Genomic DNA, 25,340 nt, shown 5'->3' with positions numbered 1-25,340 from the left:
TTGAAGACAATGATGGAGTAGGCCTATGTGTTTAAATAATTTTAGTTCAACTTTGTTTTTAGAGCTCACTTCTTAAAGTAATATGTTCCTATTTTACTCTGTCATTTTTGTTAATATAGAGCAGGTCATTTTGTTTGACAAGAAACTTCTCAAAGGTCACTGGTCACAATCGCTGGTTAATCAATTCAAAACCCTTCTGATTCATTATATCTGTTGTTTTGAGTGTGGAAACATGAGCTTCCTGTTATTTTTGGAGAAGAAAAATCTAAGAATATTCTAAAATGTCTCTCCCCATTTTTACTATGGTGGCTTCAAACAATGGGTGTTATTTTCATAACCATGCTTTGAATTTCGTCCCCCAGGGTTGCGTCTTTCCCTCCCTCTCTCCGTCTAGAAACAGAACCAGCTTTGTTTTGTAATGATCACTTAAATGACACTTCCAAAGCTCAAGGTCAGAGCGACTTCCCCTTTCGGTTTGATTTAAGTGGCACCTAGCCACGCTACTGTAGCTAATCAAAAGGATTTATGGAGTGCATCACTTTGGCCTGGAATAAGGGGTGTTTGTTGACACCCTCCTCCAGGTGTTTTGGACGTTTTTTACTCACTATTATTGTAGCTGATGGAAGGCAGCTGGGGAGACCTTCCACTTGTTTGGTTTTAAAGGGTTTGGCAGAACGTGCAAACCTCTCCTCCCGCTTATCCGGAAAGTCTGTGTGTAAGCTTCCATAATTACATTGATCTTGAGAGGGTTTTACGACCTGCTGACGCAGTCTATCACATTTCAACATGGCTCTTGTTAACGGCCGCGGTGTTTTGCATATTCCAAGTTCACGTACAACCACGTGTGCTTCTCGGGTTTCCTGGTAATTGGGATTTTTCACATGATCCTGAAGTAGAGGACCAGAAGTAGGGAGGATGGGACAGACAGGCAGACGAGGGGTGGGCCTCAGAGCGTTGCCAAATGGTTCCTCTCCTTGATTGAGTCAGAGAGACTGTCAGGCCAGAGGCGTGGACTACGAAAACCAGATGTTGACTTCCACTCTACATCTCCATAACCCTAAAAACGGATTGCAGTATAGTCCTAGTATTAGAAGTCTCGATAAAACGTTGTTTCGCAGCATTGTGTAGTGTGCTTTTGTGTTTGGTTTTTTCTTTAAATGCAGGATGCCAGGAAGTCATTATTAGGCCCCCTTATCCAAGGAAATGTATCGTGCCCCTGAGTTTCCACCCAATCTCATCTTTTGGTCTGGTTTGAGTGAACACAACAACCTGGGACAAAACCCTCCAAGCGCCCTAAATCTATCTTAGGCACTTATTTGGAATTTATGTGTGATTACTTACCATTAAGTGCCTAATAAGTGCCTTAGAAGGGTAACGGGAGGAGGATTTATGTCACAATAGAATGGGCGACAGGGGTACGACGTCTTAGGCCAACTTAAGATGGACGACCACAGTAAATGAAAGTGAGCAGTGAAGGATGGGTTGGATTGAGAACCTTTAGTCAAACACTGCCTCTGGCTGAGCTTCGCAGCCCCCTGAGTCCCTAGAGGCAGCAGGTCATTGTTGTGTTCAAATATCCTGACCTTTAGTAATGAGAAGGCAGGTTAGAGGACGACCTGGAAGCGCTTTGTCTGCATCTCCTGGGAACACAAACACCATCAGTATGCACAGGAACAGCTGCAGGGCGCTCCATGTCAATGAACACGTTGTGACACCTATTTGTAATTTCACTGCAAAGAAATTTGGGAACCCTTTTATGGGAGCCTTGCTGCGTGAGAAAAACAGATAGCTAAGTGTATGTGTTGTGGGAGCGGGTAACTGGTAAATCAGTCACTCAAATGTTTGATATTAAACTTGAATCGAACAGTACATATAGCCTAGGCCATGACCTAACATTGGCTTCCTAATAGTACATGTGTCATGGTTTGATGATTGTTCTGGACGTGGTGGAAAAAATGAACGCTGGGGCGGTTAAGCTGATAAGTCGTTTGCTTTTTGATGAGAGCTCTGGGTTTGGCAGAGATGTAGATTTGTATGCCCTTCCTTCAAAATTCCTCTTAAAATAATGTTATGTCACCTTATAATGATATAGGCTAGTAGGCATTGTGAGACAAGAATGGGTCCCAGACCCAATATTTGCTTGTCTGGTAACTCTATTCATCTCTTTATCTTTACAGATAATCCATAGGCAACTTTGCTAATAGCTGTTCCGCCCACTAAAGAATGAAGGTGTGTGTGTGTGTGTGTGTGTGTTGGTCTCAAGGTATTTTAGTAGTTCACAGATTCAATACTGGGGATTTAGTTTTAGGGCTGATTTTACTCCAAAGGGTGTCCGCTACTCCCCCTTTTCATCCTGCCATTATTTGATTTGTTTAGAGGATTACTCAGCCTACTTTGGCTTTGGTGTTGCCTCTCCCCACTGTGCTTTCATCACTGCAGATTTCCCATGTTGATAGCCCCATGTCATCCGATCCTATTTCTTCCTGTCCTAAAACCTAGTCCTATACGGTGTACAGTGTGAGTTTCAGAAGCAATTTACGTATCTAGCGTGAAATTGAACAGCTGAAATAAGGCGCAGCGCAGAGATGTTTCTTGGCAGCTCTCCAGGAAGGGCTGCGGTTGCTAATCTGCTTTCTGGGCTTTGCTTTTCCCCCTGTCTTTGGTTGTTAAGCACTTTAGGAAAATGCATCTTAAGTGCTCTTTCATGTGTTTTTGTTATACTTATTGAGTTTAGCTTGCATGTAAATTCGCAGCATAGCATGCTCAGAGCAAAAGTCAGCGAATGGAGGGGAGGAAGAGCAGTGCTTCTTGGCATAGATCCTGGGAGATGTTCTCGTAAGGCTGCCTGCCTGGGTTTTTGCTCAGTAAAGTTGATCCTATAGCAGAGGTTGCTTTGGCTTTTGGAGTTTTCTTGAAAGAAAAAACATTTGAACTTTGATCCAATACAATTGAGAGAGACGTCCATGTTGAATAGAATAAGACAGTAAGCCAGCAGGAATCCAAATGTCTATGACTCATTATTCAAATGTAAAAAAATTTTGGGAAAAAGATCTTTGAAAGCAAAAAGGGGATTACTTTTTCCTCAATGGTAGTCCGTCTTTTCCACAAAAGCTTTCAGGAGTTGATATAGGCATAGGCCTACCTTTACTCAGTGGTGGAGGAGACCAAATACTGTGGCGTCTTCGAACTAAAAACAAGAAGAGTTTTGGAATCTATTCATGCCATTGGAAACTCTAATGTAAACCACGCTTATGATTTAGAAGTGAACAGTTTTCTCATGTCATTACTTGTTTTGAACCCCCAACCACCTTCATTCTCCTTCAGCAGACTGGGTGATTTGTTATTTTTCTATATTCTTCTGTCCTCCCGGGGTTTTGTTGCCAAGGCAATGGTTGACAAATGCGGCTCTGGGATTTGTGCGGGTATGTATCTGCAAAATGCCTGTGTTAAACATGACCAGAGGATCCGATCAGACCCTGAGGCGCGGGAATAAGGGAGACACACTGGTGTCTGAGGATGCCCTTCACTCAAAGGAAATGAGCCTGTGATAAACAGTCGTTGCCCGAATTCCTCCCCTTGTGTTGTCATCGCAAAAGTAAATACTCTGGGTGATGGTTTTGTTGTCTAAATCAACAGGCCTTCTTGCTCAGCTCAAGAGGATAATTTCCCCGAATTGAGCTCAAATGTAAAGAACACTTGTTTTTTCCGAAACATCCATTTACATCAAATTAAAATGACATCAAACTTCTCAGAAGAGGATTCGTACACAGGACTCAGTGATTCCATGGTTTTGAACTTGCCCAGTGAATTTGAGTGACTCCTTTGGAAATGAGTGCTGACTGTGACTCAAGCCAAGCCTCATTGAAGTAATTGGCTTGCACCATGCTGGGACTGTGCCGTTCAGTGACCAGGCAGGGGGAGATGGAAATAATTTGTGAGCAGGATGTATGTGAATTAATTGGGCCTGTGTTTAGGACTTCATCTAAATTAGTATGGAAGTGTTTTACCCTCAAAGATCTTACAGACACATTTTTGTACCAAAACAGCAGAGACCAACTTAGTTTTTCCGCAGGAAACAACTGATGTTATACTGGAATTGTAAAGAAAATTTAGCCGGCATAGAGCATTGTCTCTCTTACTACCCTTCAAAAATTGTTCAGCAAACTAGTGCATTTGTTGGTACCTTGGCTTGTCTTCTTGTGATGTAATAAATAAAGCCAGATGTTTTCCTTGTCAAATGCTAATGATGTTCCTTTCCCCTCCTAATACAGACCACATGGTCTATGTTGTAAATAGTAACATGCATAGAACATGCAGGCTACATATCTGGGAGACAGAAACAAGCATGGAATGTAGAAGTGGTTTCCATAAAAAGTCAGGTTGAACAACTTAAAGATGCACTTTGCAGAAATCGCTCCACCATTTCCTAGTTGCTAAAATTCTAATTGTTCGCCTAATTTTAGTTTGTGACAAAACAAGCAAGTATAGTGTAGAGCAGGTATTCCCTGGGGGTACACACAATGCTGTCGGGGGCACACCAAATAAAAATGTGATTCACATTTTTATATATATATATATTTTTTATCTTCACATTTTCAAACAGTCCATTTATGTTTTCCAACGGGGCTATACATTTGGGTGAGGTTTCACTGCCAAAATTGAAACTAAACCATGTTCAGAGAAATAACAATACAATGTCAAATACAGGTAGCCAGCCTAGTCAAATAATTAACATCCAATCACATTAACCGTTAATCTTTCGCGGGAATTCCACTAACGGTTCGTATGTAGCCAAACGTAGCTGCTGATCATGTTGGTATCTGTACTGATGGCGCAAAAGCCATGACAGGGAGAAATAGTGGAGTGGTAACATGCATTCAAGCAGTTGCTCCCGATGCTACTTGGGTACACTGCAGCATCCACGAGAGGCTCTTGCTGCCAAGGGAATGCCTGACAACTTGAAATACGTTTTGGACACTACAGTGAAAATGGTTAACTTTGTTAAAGCAAGGCCCCTGAACTCTCTTGTATTTTCTGCTCCATGCAATGATAAGGGCAACGACCATGTAACGCTTTTACAACATACAGAAGTGCGCTGGTTATCAAGGGGCAAAGTATGGCACGTTTTTTTGTATTGAGAGACAAGACTGGTGTTTTGCGGGAACTATTTAATGAAGCTGCCAGTTGAGGACTTGTGAGGTGTCTGTTTCTCAAACTAGACACTCTAATGTACTTGTCCTCTTGCTCAGTTGTGCACCGGGGCCTCACACTCCTTTTTCTATTCTGTTTAGAGACTGTTTGCGCTGTTCTGTGAAGGGAGTAGTACACAGCGTTGTACGAGATCTTCATTTTCTTGGCATTTTCTCGCATGGAATAGCCTTAATTTCAGAAGAAAGTTATTTGTTTCTGGCCATTTTGAGCCTATAATCGAACCCACAAATGCTGATGCTCTAGATACTCAACTAGTCTAAAGAAGGACAGTTGTATTGCTTCTTTAATCAGCACAATGGTTTTCAGCTGTGCTAACATAATTGCAAAAGGGTTTTCTAATCATCAATTAGCCTTTTAAAATGATAAAACTTGGATTAGCTAACACTGCCATTTGAACATAGGAGTGATGTTTGCTGATAATGGGCCTATCTAGATATTCCATAAAAAATCTACTGTTTCCAGCTACAATAGTCATTTACAACGTTAACTATGTCTACACTGTATTTCTGATCAATTTGATGTTATTTTAATGGACAAAAAAGTGCTTTTTTTTCAAAAACAAGGACATTTCTAAGTGACCTCAAAATTTTTAACAGTAGTGTAGGTGAGAGTGGATTCCCTCACTAGCATGAACACAAAAATAAATGCACAGACTGTGTGTGGAAAATTATTTATGACTGAGACTCTCTCCAATACAAACCAACATTGCAGAGGTCTGTGCATCCTTTCAAGCACACCCTTCTCATTAACCTGTGGTGATTTTTTTAAACCATTTTCGATTAAAAAATAAGGTTTTATATGTAAGATGGTTAAATAAAGAGCAAAATGATAAATTATTATTATTTGTGCCCTGGTCCTATAAGAGCTCTTTGTCACTTCCCACGAGCCGGGTTGTGACAAAAACTCTCACTCATTCTTATGTTTAATAAATGTATCGTATAGTGTGTGTGTGGCAGGCTTACAATGATGGCAAAAAACAACATTTGAGAGTGCGCTGACCCTGTGCTAGAGAGGGGTACGCAGCTGGAGGTTGAATGTTTGAAGGGGTACGGGACTATGAAAAGTTTGGGAACCACTGGTGTAGAGAATCATTGTACCATCTAAACCACTGTAAAAGACACAAAAAATGGAACTTGAGAATGGGAAGCATAGAAATAGTGCACATAGCCTTGTTTTAAATGAGAATGACAGATCTATAACACACTTTCCTATGTGAATTTGGTCAGGTTGCCCCAAAAAGTGACATATTGAAGCTTTAATTGATGTAGAATTGTGGTGAATGTAGACCTAGGCCTATGTCAGAGAAAAGTTCAGGTTTTGAACTGTTAGGTCTACTGTGTGAATTAAGTTGTTTAGAAAATGAGTCAAGTCATTAAGATCTTGAATTTATATTGAAGGAATGTCAAACAATTTGAGGATCTTGAAGACTGCACATTTATGTCCATTATGGTAATGTCCCTGTGACCTAAGGTTTTTACACCAATTTACCCCAAAAAACTAATCTTCACTTGCTACAGTTCTCTTGATCTTCTTGTGGCTATCTCAGCACACCTTGGTAATTGGTGATGTGGACCACATGTTGGCTTTCAATAGCCCTCTGTTCAGTCAGTGGCACCAGGACCTCTGGCACCAGGACCTCTCTTTCCCAGGCACATAGTTGTTGGCATCATCGTTAAGGGAGGGAGGGGGAGGAATAGCTTCCTCTCCTCCCCCTTCCTCCCTCCAAACCCCCTCTTGGTAGAGCGTTGGTTGGATGGAAAGCTGGCCAGTGGGCAGGCTGTTTTGAAAGAGGCTCCACAGCCCTGCTGCTGCCAGTGTCTATAATCTTCACGTGACCTCCGTGACCTTATTAACGGGGCGAGAGTGGCAGGACTGCTGTTACCCCTCCTCTTGGGGGTCAAGGTGGTTGAGGCGGGGAGCAGCTATTAGCTTGAGAGCGTCCTGAGGAGAGGCTCTTTTGAAACCCCCAGGAAACATGTCACGTTCTCCTTTCCCTTTCTCCTCCAATTAAAGTGATTTTCCTCACTGGTGGTTTTTCAGGCCTGCGAGTTGGGAGTTGTTTTGAATCAGTATTTTTTGGGATGTTTTGTTGGGAGTTTTCTTTTTAGGTTGAGTAGGTAGGCTGTGTGAGGTCGATTTAAAACGTTTCTATCACAATTCTTTGGAATTGTCGAGGTAGGATGTTTTTTTGTTTGTTGGAAAGGTATTTTATATGGGACTGATGAAGTTCATGCATGCTTACTGGTTGTTCTTCTTTGTAATGTCTGCTGCACACACTGGCTCAGCTCAGTGTTGGCTTTGTTTGCGGAGCCATAAAACATGCTGTGCCATCAAGTTTAAAAAGGAAGAAGTACAGTATATCACCATTGAGAGCCAGTTACTCCATCATGATGAGATTGCCAGAGTGAAACTTCCATTAAGTTTTGCTTAGAGACCCTCACATTTCCCAACGGAAGAAAAAACTGTTCTGTGGGGGTTAATTTGGTCTTTTTGTCTCTCTTACAGCTTACCCATTGTGAAGCTCTTTCCAATCTGAATTCATGAACAACATCACTGGGTTGGACAATATCTTTCCCCTGGTAAGTTATTTTACTACATCTTTCTCTTTCCTCTTATACATGAAGCAAAACATTTGCCTTTGCAACACTATGCATGTTTGACTGATAAAAACAGATATAGGTCTAAATCCTCGGAATCAAGTACATACGCAGTATTTTCTTTCTTGACATTTCAGTTACTTTTAAAAGTGACCAATCCATTAGTTAAAATAAACAAACTTGCGTTAACTAATAGTTACCAGTACTTTGTCTTCAAAGAGCTGTTGGATAATAACGATTCCAACTTTAATGTAATCAGACACTGAGTATGTTTTTCACAGTGAATACACTCTGCTTTCCATTGTACCCTCTCCCCCTTTCCCATTCCTCTCTGTCTGGCGTGCCCAGACAAGCTGTCAGTAAAAGTCAAACAAAGTTTTTTTTTCTGCTCTTGCTACAACTGGGTCAGTGAGAAGCACAAGGTGAACATGTTTACCTGCAGCTCATGCAGGCAGCCCTGCTGAACCACTGAACCACCTCCAGAGCCATGTCAAAAAGCCCACAACGGTTACATTTTGCGAGAGGGTTTCCCAAGTTCATGTTGAAGACCAGACTGACCACTTTCCTTCTCTTTGACTGTCGCTTTGATTCATAAAAGTCTATCAGACGAGTAAACAGGTGGGTCTGTATGTTTTTGTGTGCGTGCCAGTGTTGCGTGTTGCGGTCCAATATCTGTGCGTGTATGAAAGGTGGAGAGGAGCAGAATGGAACAGCTGGGTATGCTATGTGTGCTTGTTTTGAAAATGTCAGAGTCTGGTGTTGATTCAGAGCAAAGCTGCATGCTCTACACCTTTCCTGCACAGCTGCAATGATTCTGCTCTTAATAAGGCCCACTTATGTACCCAAGACAAAGCTGGAGGGAATGGGATGGGGGTTAAGGGGTTGGAGGTGGGGGGGTGTATGTAGGTGGGGGTTGCAGTGCAGCTAGCTAAGTAAAAATATGGCTGCTGCCTGCGAGGGAACCTAGCAGCTGTGTTGACCGTCTCGTCTGACTGCGAAGAAAGGCACTGATTATAAAGTGCAACATTCTGGCACGGCCGCAGTCACAGCGAGGAGAAGCTTTGATCATTTAGCATTGTAAACTGCTCCATCATCTAAGGCCTCAGGTAATACCCTGGTTTATTAGCTTATGAAGGGGTTGAAATCTTTATCTACAGTACTGGGCCCTCAAGCACTTTTGATGCCAGCGCTGAAGTATCTTTTTCGTAACGAGCTCAGTGTTTTCCTTATATTCAATTAACAGCGGCGGGCCGCCACTGCTAAATCGCTGCCGCCACTGCTAAATCGCTGCCGCCACTGCTAAATCGCTGCCGCCACTGCTAAATCGCTGCCTCCACTGCTAAATCGCTGCCGCCACTGCTAAATCGCTGCCGCCACTGCTAAATCGCTGCCGCCACTGTTAAATCGCTGCCTCCACTGCTAAATCGCTGCCTCCACTGCTAAATCGCTGCCGCCACTGCTAAATCGCTGCCTCCACTGCTAAATCGCTGCCGCCACTGCTAAATCGCTGCCACCACTGCTAAATCGCTGCCGCCACTGCTAAATCGCTGCCACCACTGCTAAATCGCTGCCGCCACTGCTAAATCGCTGCCGCCACTGCTAAATCACTGCCGCCACTGCTAAATCGCTGCCGCCACTTCTAAATCGCTGCCGCCACTGCTAAATCGCTGCCGCCACTGCTAAATCGCTGCCGCCACTGCTAAATCGCTGCCGCCACTGCTAAATCGCTGCCGCCACTGCTAAATCGCTGCCGCCACTGCTAAATCGCTGCCGCCACTGCTAAATCGCTGCCGCCACTCAAAAAAAATGTTTTTTTCTATGTATTTTTTATTTTATATTTTATGATAATAATTTCTGTGATGGTAAAACGTTTTCAGTGTAAACTTAAATGACTAAACCAGATGTAAACTATGTAAAAAGTTAAGGGAGCATATATATATTTTTTTATAAGATAATCTTTGAGAACTAACAATCACCAAAATAGAAACTAGACAGTCAAGGAGAATCTGTAAATTCCCAAAATGTCATGATTTTGTTATAGTGTTTGATTCACTCAGATAGCATAAGAATCCAGCTTAATCCTTTGCAAAATGTGTAGAATTGCAGAGAATTTGCTTTAAAAAAGTGAACTCCAAGGGGAAACACTGGAACTTTTAAGCAGTTTGTTTGTGCCCATTTGTGGCAGCTTGGAAGGAAGATATACTAGGCTGCTTAAAGTTTTTATTATCTGTTGATTTTGATACACAATTGGCAACTATCTCAATGCGCTTGTTGATGAATGTATTGAGAAAGTACGAGATAGTTGCCAATTGTTAGTCGGCAAGATGACTTTGAGTAAATTGAGTCATGTGTGACCTTCATGAAGGGCCTTGGATGTTTCGGACAAATGGAGCCCTGAGGTAAACTGATAGTCTAGATACCAGATGGCCCACAACATGCTGCCAGAGCTGCTCCTCTCTGCTTTGACATGTTCAAACCCACAAAGCATACAACCTCTCTACCCGCTTCATGAATGATTCAACCCTAGCAGGAGATTTTTCACCTAATGCTCAGTCACAGCTTATTTCTGGCAGTGATCCCATCTGTGTTGGACACCTCACCGCTGACTCCAGCATAGGCGGTGTAGTGAGTATATTTGTTCAGTAACGGATGCCCGAACTCTGAAACTCCCGGTCGGTCACTCTGATTGGAGTTTTCTTTTCCCTTATTGGGTTCCTTGCCGTCCTAGAGGTTTCATCAAAGGGCAGATGTAGGCTATTCATAGCTAGGGCAGCACTCTTCCCTATAATTCATTTTGGCTGTTGTTTTGTCTCATCTTTGGTCTATTGTGTTGGCACTTCTGCTGGTGGTCCCATATAAACAACTCTGAAAGAGGTTCCTCTCTCTCTCTCTCTCTCAATTCAATTCAATTCAATTCAAGGGCTTTATTGGCATGGGAAACATGTGTTAACATTGCCAAAGCAAGTGAGGTAGACAACATACAAAGTGAATATATAAAGTGAAAAACAACAAAAATGAACAGTAAACATTACACATACAGAAGTTTCAAAACAGTAAAGACATTACAAATGTCATATTATCTCTCTCTGTCTCTCTCTGTCTCTGTCTGTCTGTCTGTCTGTCTGTCTGTCTGTCTGTCTGTCTGTCTGTCTGTCTGTCTGTCTGTCTGTCTGTCTGTCTGTCTGTCTGTCTGTCTGTCTGTCTGTCTGTCTGTCTGTCTGTCTGTCTGTCTGTCTGTCTGTCTGTCTGTCTGTCTGTCTGTCTGTCTGTCTGTCTGTCTCTGTCTCTGTCTCTGTCTCTGTCTCTCTCTGTCTCTCTCTGTCTCTGTCTCTCTCTGTCTGTCTGTCTGTCTGTCTGTCTGAGAGCCTGTGCCTCTGGTTTTAATGGGGTAATTGAAGTTAGAGGATGCCTGGCTCTGGTGTTGGGTGCCAGGAAGGACCAGCTCTGTGTCTCTGACCCCTCCAGTACAAAGGGACCTTCTCATCCTCCTCTCTGAAAGCTGGGAAAAGTAAATATTTAGCAGGCTGCACAACAATGGCCGGCCCAGAGAGAGAATGAGACTTTCACCAGAACTCATGGCAGAGGGGGGGGACAAGTTGGCTATTTCTGGAGGAGGGTTTTTTTGGGGAAAGGAATCTCTCAAGCAGAAGTCTCATTTATAGGGCGAGGTTTTCACCAGAACCCACAGCAGCCACTAAGGGGACTTTCTGTCTAAATATATATTTAAGATCTTTCACACTGTTTGAGCGATCAGACATCCTTTCTGTCAGCGCTCTCTCTCCTCTGTTTGGAAAACTCCATTATGGCACATCTTTCTTTCTTCTGTTCTTTTACCCCCCTCTTTGACATTCTAACACTGACACAATTGTGTGTGTGTCTGTGTCTCTCTGTGTGTGTGTTTGTATTTATCTTTTTAAAAAGTGAAGTTACCAGCCTTCCTTTAGACACACTCTGGATTAGAGGTCGACCGATTTAATCGGAATGACCGATTAATTACGGCCGATTTCAAGTTTTCATAACAATCGTAAATCGGTATTTTGGGACATTTAAAAAAATATATATATTTTTTTTTTACAGCTTTATTTAACTAGGCAAGTCAGTTAAGAACACATTCTTATTTTCAATGACTGCCTAGGAACGGTGGGTTAACTGCCTCGTTCAGGGGCAAAATGACAGATTTTTACCTTGTCAGCTCGGGGATTCAATCTTGCAACCTTACGGTAAACTAGTCCAACGCTCTAACCACCTGATTACATTGCACTCCATGAGGAGACTGCCTGTTACGCGAATGCAGTAAGAAGCCACGGTAAGTTGCTAGCTAGCATTAAACTTATCTTATAAAAAACAATCAATCAATCATAATCACTAGTTAACCACACATGGTTGACATTACTAGTTTATCTAGCGTGTCGTGCGTTGCATATAATCGATGCGGTGCTTATTCGCGAAAAAGGACTGTCTTGCTCCAATGTGTACCTAACCATAAACACCAATGCCTTTCTTAAAATCAATACACAAGTATATATTTTTTAACCTGGCTCGTTGGGAACTCTGTGAAGACTATTTCTTCCTAACAAAGACAGCCAACTTTGCCAAAGGGGGATGATTTAACAAAAGCGCATTTGCGAAAAAAGCACAATCGTTGCACGACTGTACCTAACCATAAACATCAATGCCTTTCTTAAAATCAATACACAGAAGTATATATTTTTTAACCTGCATATTTTGCTAAAAGAAATCCAGGTTAGCAGGCAATTTTAACCAGGTGAAATTGTGTCACTTCTTTTGCGTTCATTGCACGCAGAGTCAGGGTATATGCAACAGTTTGGGCCGCCTAATTTGCCAGAATTTCACTTAATTATGACATAACATTGAAGGTTGTGCAATGTAACAGGAATATTTATACTTATGGATGCCACCTGTTAGATAAAATACGTAACGGTTCCGTATTTCACTGAACAAAAAAATGTCTTGTTTTCGAGGTGATAGTTTCTGGATTCAACCATATTAATGACCTAAGGCTCGTATTGCTGTGTTATTATGTTATAATTAAGTCTATGATTTGATAGAGCAGTCTGACTGAGCGATGGTGGGCACCAGCAGGCTCATAAGCATTCATTCAAACAGCACTTTAGTGCGTTTTTGCCAGCAGCTCGTCCCTGTGCTTCAAGCATTGAGCTGTTTATGACTTCAAGCCTATCAACTCCCGAGATTAGGCTGGTGTAACCGATGTGAAATAGCTAGCTAGTTAGCGGGGTGCGCGCTAATAGCGTGTCAAACGTCACTCGCTCTGAGACTTGTGGAGCGATGGGTAACGCTGCTTCGAGTGTGGCTGTTGTCGATGTGTTCCTGGTTCGAGTCCAGGTAGGGGCGAGGTGAGGGACGGAAGCTATACTGTTACACTGGCAATACTAAAGTGCCTATAAGAACATCAAAGGTATATGAAATACAAATCGTATAGAGAGAAATAGTCCTATAATTCCTATAATAACTACAACCTAAAACTTCTTACTTGGGAATATCAAAAACTAAAAGGAACCACCAGCTTTCATATGTTCTCATGTTCTGAGCAAGGAACTTAAACGTTAGCTTTTTTACATGGCACATATTGCACTTTTGCTTTCTTCTCCAACACTTTGTTTTTGCATTATTTAAACCAAATTGAACATGTTTCATTTTATTTGAGGCTAAATTGATTTTATTGATGTATTATATTAAGTTAAAATAAGTGTTCATTCAGTATTGTTGCAATTGTCATTATTACAAAAAAATATATAAATTTTTAATCGGCCGGTATCGGCTATTTTTGGTCCTCCAATAATCGGTATCGGCGTTGGAAAATAATAATCGGTCGACCTCTACTCTGGATGTCCTTTCTCTCTCTCTCTCCCCCCCCCTTCTCTCCTATGTTAGATTAGTTGTTAAGTTGTAAACCCTTGTACACTAGGCCTACATCACAATTAATGCCAACAATGAAAATGGGGGTTCCGCTGTCTTTAGGCTTCTGCCGGGTTCCATTGGAAAGGCCTTAAAGCAGGTCTTTGTCTCCCGTGCGCCATCAGTGTGACTGACATGAACAGCTCAGAAGACTGCGGTCGGCGTAGGGCTTAGTGTGCGAAGGTTGTATCCTGGCCAGGAGGAGAGGGAGCAAGCATGGGGCCCTATAATTCAGATCAACACAGTGATTTACTGTAACTCCTAAATCCTCATAATTTACTGCCATTATTACTCCTCCAAAGGTGTGAAGTTCTTCAACAAAACGCATTGTGCCGGGGTGAATGGGCCTGACCCCTCATTCCAACCGTTTCCACTCCGAGAATCATTCTGGCTGGCACTGTTACGGCTTAGTGCTCACTGGCTGCCACCGCAGAGAGAGGTAGAGAAAGCCCAGTCCAGGGTCACTGAGCCTCTCAACACTGGGACAGCTTACTTCTACCACTGATACAGAGTGGGGGGAAATTAGAAGGGACATTTTGCCATGGTGTAGATGTCAGTAAAAAGAAACAATTAAGAACACCCCCCCCACCCCACCCCCACAGGGATGCTGGCCCATGTTGACTGCAAAGCTTCCCACAGTTGTGTTAAGTTGGCTGGATGTCCTTTGGGTGTTGGACCATTGTTGATACACACAGGGAATCTGTTGAGCATGAAAAACCCTGCAGCGTTGTAGTTCTTGACACAAACCAGGGCGCCTGGCACCTACCACCATAACCCCGTTCAATCTTTTGTCTTGCCCATTCACCCTCTGAATGGCACTCATACATAATCCATTTCTCAAGGCTTAAAAAGCCTTCTTTAAACTGTCTCCTCCATTCCGATTACACTGATTGAAGTGGATTTAACAAGTGACATCAATAAGAGATCATAGCTTTCACCTGGATTCACCTGGTCAGTCTATGTTGTGGAAAGAGCAGGTGTTCTTAATGTTTGTACACTCAGTGTATATAATTGCATCACTGAACGTTAATATTAGGTTGTTAATGATGGATTGCATCATGGAACAGAGGACAAAGACCAGTCATCACTGGCTAGAATCCTCCAACACTCCTCTCCAAACAAGCAATTTCTTTGTTACAATTCATAAGCATGAGTAGGAATCAACACTTCAAAGGGAAACGAATGGAACAAACAAACAGACAGGATGAATATGGAAAATAACAGGCTGGCAATCTGTCTCTGTGTAGGGTTTTTAATTGGTGTGTTGTAATTAGTCCAGTTAAAGCTGTGTTGTTGGTCATGCTGCTCTAGCAGACTAATGGGCTGAGTATGGAGCTAAGTGGGTGCATGTCCACGGCTGTGCCTGCCAGCCAGCCAGTGGTTTATGAGCCACTCTCATTCACTTGTCCCTTAACACTCTCCCTGCTTGATTATGGATGTGTAGCCTTGGTGTGTGTGTGAGTGTGTACGTACATGTGACACAAACCCGGGGAGGGAGGTATTGCATATGCGTTTATGAAAGGAAAAAAAGCATTTCCAATGCCTTTTGGGGGAGGCATGTTGACCCAAAGCATGATGTAATTCAATAATCCTGTCACTGTAATTTTCCCACTTCTTTTAATGGGCAGGAGTTTAATCCAGGTTCTGTAGTAGGGCCCCATAATTTTCTCTGGGTGAGGAGTTTTTCCTGCTCCATCCATTTTACTGTCATATTTCACTGTTTATAATTATTTATGCACATAACAGCTAATAAAGTCAGGTCTGACTAGGAACTGGACGGCTTTCCAGTTTTAATTTAGAAGATATTCTATATTGTTGGTGGAGACGCCAAAAAGCTGTATCCACCCTTTTAATAATAATAACAACAGCTTGTTTTCTCATGTAAAATGAAAATGACAAACAGACCTTCACCCCTATAAGTATGCATATACATACACAAACATACCCTCATATGTCCATGTCTGCTCCGTACCCTGATGCTGTGAAGTGGGTGGATGGATGGGCCGGGACATTCTATACAAACACAGGGAGTTGTGAGGAGACACCTGTAGCTCTCAAGCCTCTTTCTCCTCGGCTCCTGGTACAGTATCAGTGTCCTTTTGATGTACGATTTGTTATTGGTTTTGGGGCCCGGGGCAGCAACGTTTCAAATGTGTTAAGTGGATCGGCTGTCAGAAAGTTCCACAGCCATTCTTTGTGAGTGATTCTTTTAGTATTATTTGTTTTTACTTTACGGATAGGGACTTTGAGATTAGCCCCCCCTTTCCCCACACTGCCCCCCTTCCCCCAGTGCACCTCTTCTATCACAGTGAAAAGACACACACACCCGCAGTATCAGGGCCACATGTGAATGTGACAGACAGGAGTACACACATGTGAGTATTTACAGTCTACATTTGTCAAAGCGCACATTTATCATGTGGCCCACTGGTGTCAGTGCCGCGTTCCCATGTCTCTCTCCCTCTGCTGGTACTCAGCGCGACACCCAGCACCTGCACACCTGATACACACACACACACATTTCGCCTTACATTGATAAATGCACCCCTCACCACAGAAATCACTCTGAGAACTCACAATCTATCCAGTCTGGTACAGGAGAACTCGATGGGCCTAACTTTTCTACAGTCATTTTGTTGTTTGGTCTTAAGATTGTAAGGGGAAGAATTTGAAAGGTTTGCTCCATCCAACTTGCGTCCCTAGCCATTCTCTACATATGGCAGGGATAAGCCTTAAAGAGAGAGAAGTGTTGTGCCTACAGGGCTGAAGTGATTTTTATTTGGAACCACTTAATAAGATGTGTATTTTTTTATTTAACCTTTATTTAACTAAGAACAAATTCTTATTTACAATGACGGCCAAACCCGGACGATGCTGGGCCAATTGTGCGCCGCCCTTTGGGACTCCCAATCACAGCTGAATGTGATACAGCCTGGATTCGAACCAGGGACTGTTGCACTGAGATGCTGCGCCTTAGACCGCTGTGCCACTCGGGAGCCCTGAAATTGCTTATTTTAGCAAGAATGGTAAATAACCTCTTGTGCCTTTTAACCAATCATAAAGTGCACAGAACTGTCTTAGAGTGCCCGTACATTACACCAGTCCAAGTCCAGCTTTTTACATTGGCTGCCATTCTTTACTAAACCCTCATAACAACGTATAGCTGGTTAGCTGCCAATAGCTAGCTGAATGCCATTACTCAGTGGGAAAGGTTAATGCGAAAGGTTAGTGGGAAAGGTTAATGCACTGTTCTGTACTGGTCTTGAGGTGTATAGAGTAGTATTACTTAGCTGTGAACAGATCTAATAACTGGGCCTGCACTTACCATGTAAAAACCAAAAAGAGAATGAGGTGGGAAAGGAAGAGAGATGTGAAAATCTTATTGTGTTAAAATGTCATCACTTTTCTGTTTTTTTTTCTGTTCTGGAGGAGCAGCTGCAGAGGCCTAAGCCCCGTCTCAGTGGTTTACCCCCTCCGTAGGGAGCATGACAGAGTCCAAATGCCAACTCTGCCCCAACCCTCCTAAAAAGAGAGAGACCCATTAGTAAGGCTAATACACATACACACACACTCTAGCCCTCCCAAACCAGAGTCTCATTAGTGAGGCGAATTCACCCCAACCCCGTCAGAAAGTCTGCTTGTCCTTGGGCCGCTGAGTGAGATGACACAGGATGAAGTCATTCCATTTATGTTGGCACAGAGACCGGGCTGATGCCATGCCTGCCAAGAGTTCTTGGACACGTCTCACGATGGTGAGAGGGACAGGAACCAAGAGGTTTGTGTCGCAGTACGTTGGACCCACGTCCAGCATTGCCTTTGTAAAGCCTGTGTTGAAAACCCCACTGAAATAAGTCAGGTGGTGACGTTGAAGAATGCATGTCGGTGAGAGTTGGGAGAGGTTCCTGTTCATGTCTCCTCTCCTAAAGCAACTTTTTTTACATGATTATATTTGGATAATGTGTTTATTATCCATAATTCCATTCATTTTGTGCTCTCCCAGTATTTGTGAATGACAGTATTATGTCAGTGGTGTGTGATCTCACACCTAGACTGTTTTGCCACAGAAAATGTAGCGTCATGATTTTTCCTCTCTCTGTCCGGCACTGTGACATACCAACCGTGGAATCAGAGGGTCCCAGAGAAATTTGACATCCCCGTCCCAAAAGGTAGCCATCGGAGGCTGGATTTTGACAGACATCCCCCCACCCCCCTTCCCTCCCATCAGAGGCCGGAGAGGAGAGGAGCTGCCCTGTCCTGTGTTTGTAGAGCAGGGGCTAGGGGGAAGTTTGACTCTGGAAAGCTTTGGCTGTGTTTGGGCAATTCATCAAAGGCTCAGCCGACCTGATGAACAAACGCTAAATTTGGGCTCCTCAAAGAGTCCCTTTCCATTACCCCCACAGGCCAACAACAGCCTCCTCCTTTTCCTTCCCCGTCGGCTCGGCTGGACTGCCCTGTCTGTCTCAGCCCTTCGTTAGCATCTCAGCAAGCCCAAGGTCAAACAACTACTCTTTCCTTCCACTGTCACTCTCCTCTAGTGTCTGTAGTGCCAGCCTCAGTTTTTTTGTGCTCTGAGAGCCCCCTTCTCTGAGAGGCTAGACAGGGATTGAAACTGTCATTGACCAGAGGAGGAACTATACCACAGTGTCTCTTCTGGCACAGAACGTGTTTATATGGATCAAAAAGGTGCTTAGGTGGTGGGCATGGCAATGAGCGTTTGCATTTTAAGCCAATTTTCTGCAATACTACAAATTTCTCCACGGAGCTGAGATGTATTGTTTTCAGTTTTAAATCTAATTTCCTGCAATTCTACACATTTTGCCATGCAGCTGAGAGAAAATGTTGCAGTTTTAAAGCTAATTTCCTGCGATTCTACATATTCTTTTTGGTTTTTATATATATATACATATATCTTTTTTTTTTATTGAATATCTGAAACATACAATATACTTGCAGTATATATGACACCATACCAGTCATCCAACAGACTCCCATTCAGAGCAACACACAGAATCATCCAGGGTCAATGCCCTGCTCAAGGGCACGTTGACAGATCTCCCACCAGGCCAAAAAACGTGAACCCCGAATCCCCCAAGATCCCCCCCCCACAGTTCCCCAATACCTGTCCATCAATCATTCGAGACCCCTCCCACAGTCCCCCCCTCACAAGAAGAAATATTTAAATAAAAAATACAATTAATTCCATTCCCCACCCCCAAGAACCCCCCAATGCACCAACAACCAAGAGAATGAACTAAAGAGAAAAAATATGAAGACAGAAGAAAACAGCAAACAGCAAGGCAAAAAAAGAAAGAAAAATAATAAATTTAAAACAAAGGACATCAAGGACAACTAAAATCATAACAGCAATGCCAACTGTATATGTTTGTGTGCATGTCTGGCACTATTACATGTATGTGTGTGTGTTCTTGTATGTGTTTATTTGACTGAGAGTGTGTGTATATGCATGTGTACAAACACCTGCATGGCATCAGCCTCAGGCAAACCTGCATTAGCGGTAAAAACACTGCCCCTCAGTGTCATTCAAACGTACTATTTATTACGTTTTATTTTGACTTTATTTTTGACTTTTATCTTTGACCATCATTCTATCTCCCGCACAGCAACTCCACTCCCACTTGTCTCCAATTCCACATCCCAACCCTCAGCCCATCCCACCTATCTCTGCTGGCCACCCTCTTTGGATTTCTACGCAACATATACAGACAGTGGGGCAAAAAAGTATTTAGTCAGCCACCAATTGTGCAAGTTCTCCCACTTAAAAAGATGAGAGAGGCCTGTAATTTTCATCATATGTACACTTCAACTATGACAGACAAAATGGAAAAAAAACTAGAAAATAACATTATAGGATTTTTTATGAATTTATTAGCAAATTATGGTGGAAAATAAGTATTTGGTCAATAACAAAAGTTTATCTCAATACTTTGTTATATACCCTTTGTTGGCAATGACAGAGGTCAAACTTTTCTGTAAGTCTTCACAAGGTTTACACACACTGTTGCTGGTATTTTGGCCCATTCCTCAATGCAGATCTCCTCTAGAGCAGTGATGTTTTGGGGCTGTTGCTGGGCAACACGGACTTTCAACTCCCTCCAAAGATTTTCTATGGGGTTGAGATCTGGAGACTGGCTAGGCCACTCCAGGACCTTGAAATGCTTCTTACGAAGCCACTCCTTCGTTGCCCGGGCGGTGTGTTTGGGATCATTGTCATGCTGAAAGACCCAGCCACGTTTCATCTTCAATGCCCTTGCTGATGGAAGGAGGTTTTCACTCAAAATCTCGCGATACATGGCCCCATTCATTCTTTCCTTTACACGGATCAGTCGTCCTGGTCCCTTTGCAGAAAAACAGCCCCAAAGCATGATGTTTCCACCCCCATGCTTCACAGTAGGTATGGTGTTCTTTGGATACAACTCAGCATTCTTTGTCCTCCAAACTTGACGAGTTGAGTTTTTACCAAAAAATGATATTTTGGTTTCATCTGACCATATGACATTCTCCCAATCTTCTTCTGGATCATCTAAATGCTCTCTAGCAAACTTCAGACGGGCCTGGACATGTACTAGCTTAAGCAGGGGAACACGTCTGGCACTGCAGGATTTGAATCCCTGGCGGCGTAGTGTGCTACTGATGGTAGGCTTTGTTACTTTGGTCCCAGCTCTCTGCAGGTCATTCACTAGGTCCCCCCGTGTGTTCTGGGATTTTTGCTCACCGTTCTTGTGATCATTTTTACCCCACAGGGTGAGATCTCGCATGGAGCCCCAGATCGAGGAAGATTATCAGTGGTCTTGTATGTCTTCCATTTCCTAATAATTGCTCCCACAGTTGATTTCTTCAAACCAAGCTGCTTACCTATTGCAGATTCAGTCTTCCCAGTCTGGTGTTCTTTGACAGCTCTTTGGTCTTGGCCATAGTGGAGTTTGGAGTGTGACTGTTTGAGGTTGTGGATAGGTGTCTTTTATACTGATAACAAGTTCAAACAGGTGCCATTAATACAGGTAACAAGTGGAGTACAGAGGAGCCTCTTAAAGAAGAAGTTACAGGTCTGTGAGAGCCAGAAATCTTGCTTGTTTGTAGGTGACCAAATACTTATTTTCCACCATAATTTGCAAATAAATTCATTAAAAATCCTCCAATGTGATTTTCTGGATCTTTTTTTCTCTCATTTTCTCTGTCATAGTTGAAGTGTACCTATGATGAAAATGACAGGCCTCTCTCATCTTTTTAAGTGGGAGAACATGCACAATTGGTGGCTGACTGAACATACCATCCCCACTGTCAAACATGGTGGTGGCAGCATCATGGTTTGGGCCTGCTTTTCTTCAGCAGGGACATGGAAGATGGTTAAAATTGATGGGAAGATGGATGGAGCCAAATACAGGACCATTCTGGAAGAAAACCTGATGGAGTCTGCAAAAGACCTGAGACTGGGACGGAGATTTGTCTTCCAACAAGACAATGATCCAAAACATAAAGCAAAATCTACAATGGAATGGTTCAAAAATAAACATATCCAGGTGTTAGAATGGCCAAGTCAAAGTCCAGACCTGAATCCAATCGAGAATCTGTGGAAAGAACTGAAAACTGCTGTTCACAAATGCTCTCCATCCAACCTCACTGAGCTCGAGCTGTTTTGCAAGGAGGAATGGGAAAAAATGTCAGTCTCTCGATGTGCAAAACTGATAGAGACATACCCCAAGCGACTTACAGCTGTAATCGCAGCAAAAGGTGGCGCTACAAAGTATTAACTTAAGGGGGCTGAATAATTTTGCACGCCCAATTTTTCCGTTTTTGATTTGTTAAAAAAGTTTGAAATTGAAATATCCAATAAATGTCGTTCCACTTCATGACTTGTTGTTGATTCTTCACAAAAAAATACAGTTTTATATCTTTATGTTTGAAGCCTGACATGTGGCAAAAGGTCACAAAGTTCAAGGGGGCCGAATACTTTCGCAAGGCACTGTAGGCACGTTTTATTTTGTCTGCTTTAGCATCCCAGATAAATCAAAATATTTTTTGCTCATATGATTTGAAAAACGAATCATCAGGAGTAGGCAGCGCCATAAGTAAGTGAGTAAACTGAGATATGACTAAGGAGTTAATCAGGGCAATTCTTCCATAAATAGACAGGTATTTACCTCTCCATGGTTGCAGGATCCTGTCTATTTTAACAAGTTTTCTATTGAAATTCATTGTGGAGAGCTTATTTATATATTTTGTGATATGAATACCAAGTATGTCTACTTCACCATTAGCCCATTTTATAGGTAAACTGCAGGGTAATGTAAAAGTTTTTTAAAGATCCAATACGTAATATTGTACACTTATCATAATTAGGTTTTAGTCCAGAGAGTACGGAAAAGTTATCAAGATCTTCAATGAGATATTGCAGGGATTCATTGGCATACATAGACACCTTTGTTTTTAAGCCTTGGCTTTCTAATCCTCTAATGTCCATATTCAGCCATAGAGCTGAGATTTTTAATTTAAAGCTAGTTTCCTGGAATTCTATGCATTTTTGCCAAGGATAATGCTGTTTTGCTCAAACATAATATCAAAACGGATACTGCTAAATTGATTGTTTTGGGAGTTTTCAATTCTCCCCGACTGTCTAGCTGAATATTATTATAATAGTTTTTTTTTACACAACGCTTAGGTGGCCCGCCCAAGATTTACAATGGCAGAAAAATCCCTGCACTTGAGGAGAAGAGGAAGAAAAGGGGTAGAGAGGTAGAGGTAGAGGTAGAGGTAGAGGTAGAGGTAGAGGTAGAGGTAGAGGTAGAGGTAGAGGTAGAGGTAGAGAGAGAGAGAGAGAGAGAGAGAGAGAGAGAGAGAGAGAGAGAGAGAGAGAGAGAGAGAGAGAGAGAGAGAGAGAGAGAGAGAGAGAGAGAGAGAGAGAGAGAGAGAGAGAGAGAGAGAGAGAGAGAGAGAGAGAGAGAGAGAGAGAGAGAGAGAGAGAGAGAGAGAGAGAGAGAGAGAGAGAGAGAGAGAGGTAGAGGTAGAGGTAGAGGTAGAGGTAGAGGTAGAGGTAGAGGTAGAGAGAGAGAGAGAGAGCCGAGGGTGCACTGCCACTCTATGTGAAAGGAGGACAAAGGTCCAGTCCAATGCCCTGACACCATGTGAAATCCTTTGTAAAAACAACTGTAATTAGAGGGCAGAGCCTGCTTTTGTGCCAAAGGGCTTTGTGAGGGTGGTACTGGTGGGGTGGGAGGTTGCTTCCCAGTCCAAGGCTGGAGCAAGGCTGAAGAACAACCCTCTGTTAATTGGGTTCTAAGAATCCTTTCCTCTTGTCTTCTGAAACATACACATCTAGTTTTCTCTTTTTTTTGGTGTGTGTTCTGGGATTGTCAAAGATATGTCCTAGCAATTCATTGTGACCAAAAATAAGTGCGTTCTTGATCATCCCGATAATAGGCCTATTCCATCCTTAGAGGACTTGAAAGGAAAGGACAAACCATTTATCAGCAAATGACAAAAATGTCACTCTTCTATCAGTCTGTCAAAGTGAGTATAGAACAGATGCTTGTGATCTCATTTACACCTCCAAGCTGCCCATCATCACCTATAAGAGGAATGTAGATTAGCATTACGGCCATCCAGCTACACCACCCCGGTATGTCTTTAATTTCAAGGTTTCTCCAGCCTATTTTCAGGTTTATCTTCTCTTCTGGGACATGAAGCAGGTCACATGGCTACAGCATGTAGCTGGTTGTGGTTGCACTTTCTCCTGCTACTCCAGCAACTCCTTGCACTTGCTCTTTGGTCCCTTGAATCTCCAGCTAGACAATGAGGATAATTCAGCACAAAGGCTATTCTTCTAACTGTCAGTGGTCATAGGGAGAGGTGAAGCCTCAGTTAGTGTGTATAAAGTCTAGTGTACTTTAATAAACGTACAGATTTAGGCCCAACCTAGAGTGTTCTCTTTAGGCCTTGTCTAACTCTGGCAGTAAGTCCTGGCCATCCCTGCGGACTTGGGGAGTGTTAAACGGGTGGGAGATGTCCGTCCTCACTATGGGGGTGTCAGAGCTATTTGGTTTCCCTGGGTTTCCGAAACTTAGACTCACAGAAGCCACAGCGCAATGTCAGCAATGCTGCAAGATGAGAGTGATACTACCCCCCCCCCCCCCCCCCCCCATTACCACATGCAGGGGTAACTGCAATGCACAATGGGGTTGTAACATCATCTGACGGATGGTTCCTGCCTGATTTCAGCTTTCACGATTGCCTATTAGGTCACCGTAAATGTGCTTCCAAATCAAAACGAGTTGGATCATGTTTAATTTATAGCAGGAAACTTTGTGCACTGCATGTTTTTTTCCTCTCAGCTGTTTGAAGTTTATGTCCTTGGAATGTGCAAGAGGGAGCGGCTTTGGCTCTTTACTTTGGGCATTTGTGCTGCATTTTGTTTAAGCGTAGGCCTAAATGTATTCTGCATCTGTGCAAACCTGAATGTGTATCTTTTGTTAAGGATCCTTCAGTTGTCCTACAGTATTTTACTAGTACTAGTCACCCTAGTACTTTCAATATTGCTTCGACCCTTGCATTTAGGAAGTACAAGCTCCAATAGAGCAGGCTATTGCAAAACCTTATCACATTTCCATTGGTGCTCCAAATTATAACAGGGAACATGAAACAGAAAACCCGTTCCTACAACTGTCTTACTCCAGGTCCATTCCTGGAAGTGTTTAGAAATGTCTCTCTCCTTCTTTTTTTTTCTCTTTCATTTTTGGCGGAGCCCGTCAGTTTGAACTGTGGGTGATCAGTGCTGGGACCAGTATGCTTTGATTACAGCTTCATCCCGTTACTGTGCCCTTTGATGTGGTTTCCCTGCAGTCCAGGGCCGCAGTGGCCACCAGCCAGCCTCTTGTTATTTCAAAGGGGGCATCCTCACTGGACTCTGATGGCCTGGGCTGACCAGGCAGATGACCACCACAGGCATGGCTGGATACTGATACACCAGGCTTTAGTGTGATAATCCTAGCCACTCATGAGGTTTAATGGGGCTATAGGCTCTGTACTTCAACACACTGAGCTAACTAGCCCCGTAATGCAGTGGTTCCCAAAATGTTTTCACTCCCCCCCCCCCCCCCCCCCCCCCCCCCCCCCTTCCAGCATTGGCGAACATCCCCCCCTGCGCACAGCACTGTTCATGACACAAACTGTTCACACCCCTTGTTGATGGAGAGAATTTAGCAGGTTGAAAGCTTATTTTCTGTAACTCTACACATTTGTTCATGGGGTGCAAAGAACATTTAGCAGTTTTAAAGCAAATTTTCCATGTCTAAAGTATATTCATGTGGTATTTGAGTGACTAAAAAATTACCACAATATCTATGGGCTAAAAAAATAACAAATAAAAAAACGTTACCTGACATGGGCTCGTTGATCTGGACATTTCTGACAGGTTATGAACAGCTCTCTAAGATCCAATGACTGACATGACAAGAGGAACTGATAATGCACTACCCAATTTCAAAATGACACCTTGTGCATTCTACTATTACAACGTTCAAGAGTAAGTTTAAAGCCGGACTGAGGTCCCCCTGCGCCCCACTGCTGTAATGTACACTCTAC

At 42.9% G+C, this 25,340-nt stretch overlaps 1 protein-coding gene across 1 annotated transcript in view; it reads left to right on the top strand.

The window, feature by feature from the left end:
* LOC109866515 (protein dispatched homolog 1) overlaps nt 1-25,340 on the top strand; it is a 73,484-nt gene that overhangs the window by 16,013 nt on the left and 32,131 nt on the right. The window contains exon 3 of the mRNA XM_031800470.1: nt 7,717-7,790. The gene's annotated coding sequence lies outside the window, so the exon portion shown is untranslated. The remainder of the gene's footprint in view (nt 1-7,716; nt 7,791-25,340) is intronic.

This window comes from Oncorhynchus kisutch, linkage group LG21, assembly GCF_002021735.2.
Source record: "Oncorhynchus kisutch isolate 150728-3 linkage group LG21, Okis_V2, whole genome shotgun sequence".
Taxonomy (NCBI): Eukaryota; Metazoa; Chordata; class Actinopteri; order Salmoniformes; family Salmonidae; genus Oncorhynchus; species Oncorhynchus kisutch.
The sequence above is the reverse complement of the archived record's forward strand: the minus strand, read 5'-3'. Positions and strand labels throughout refer to the sequence as shown.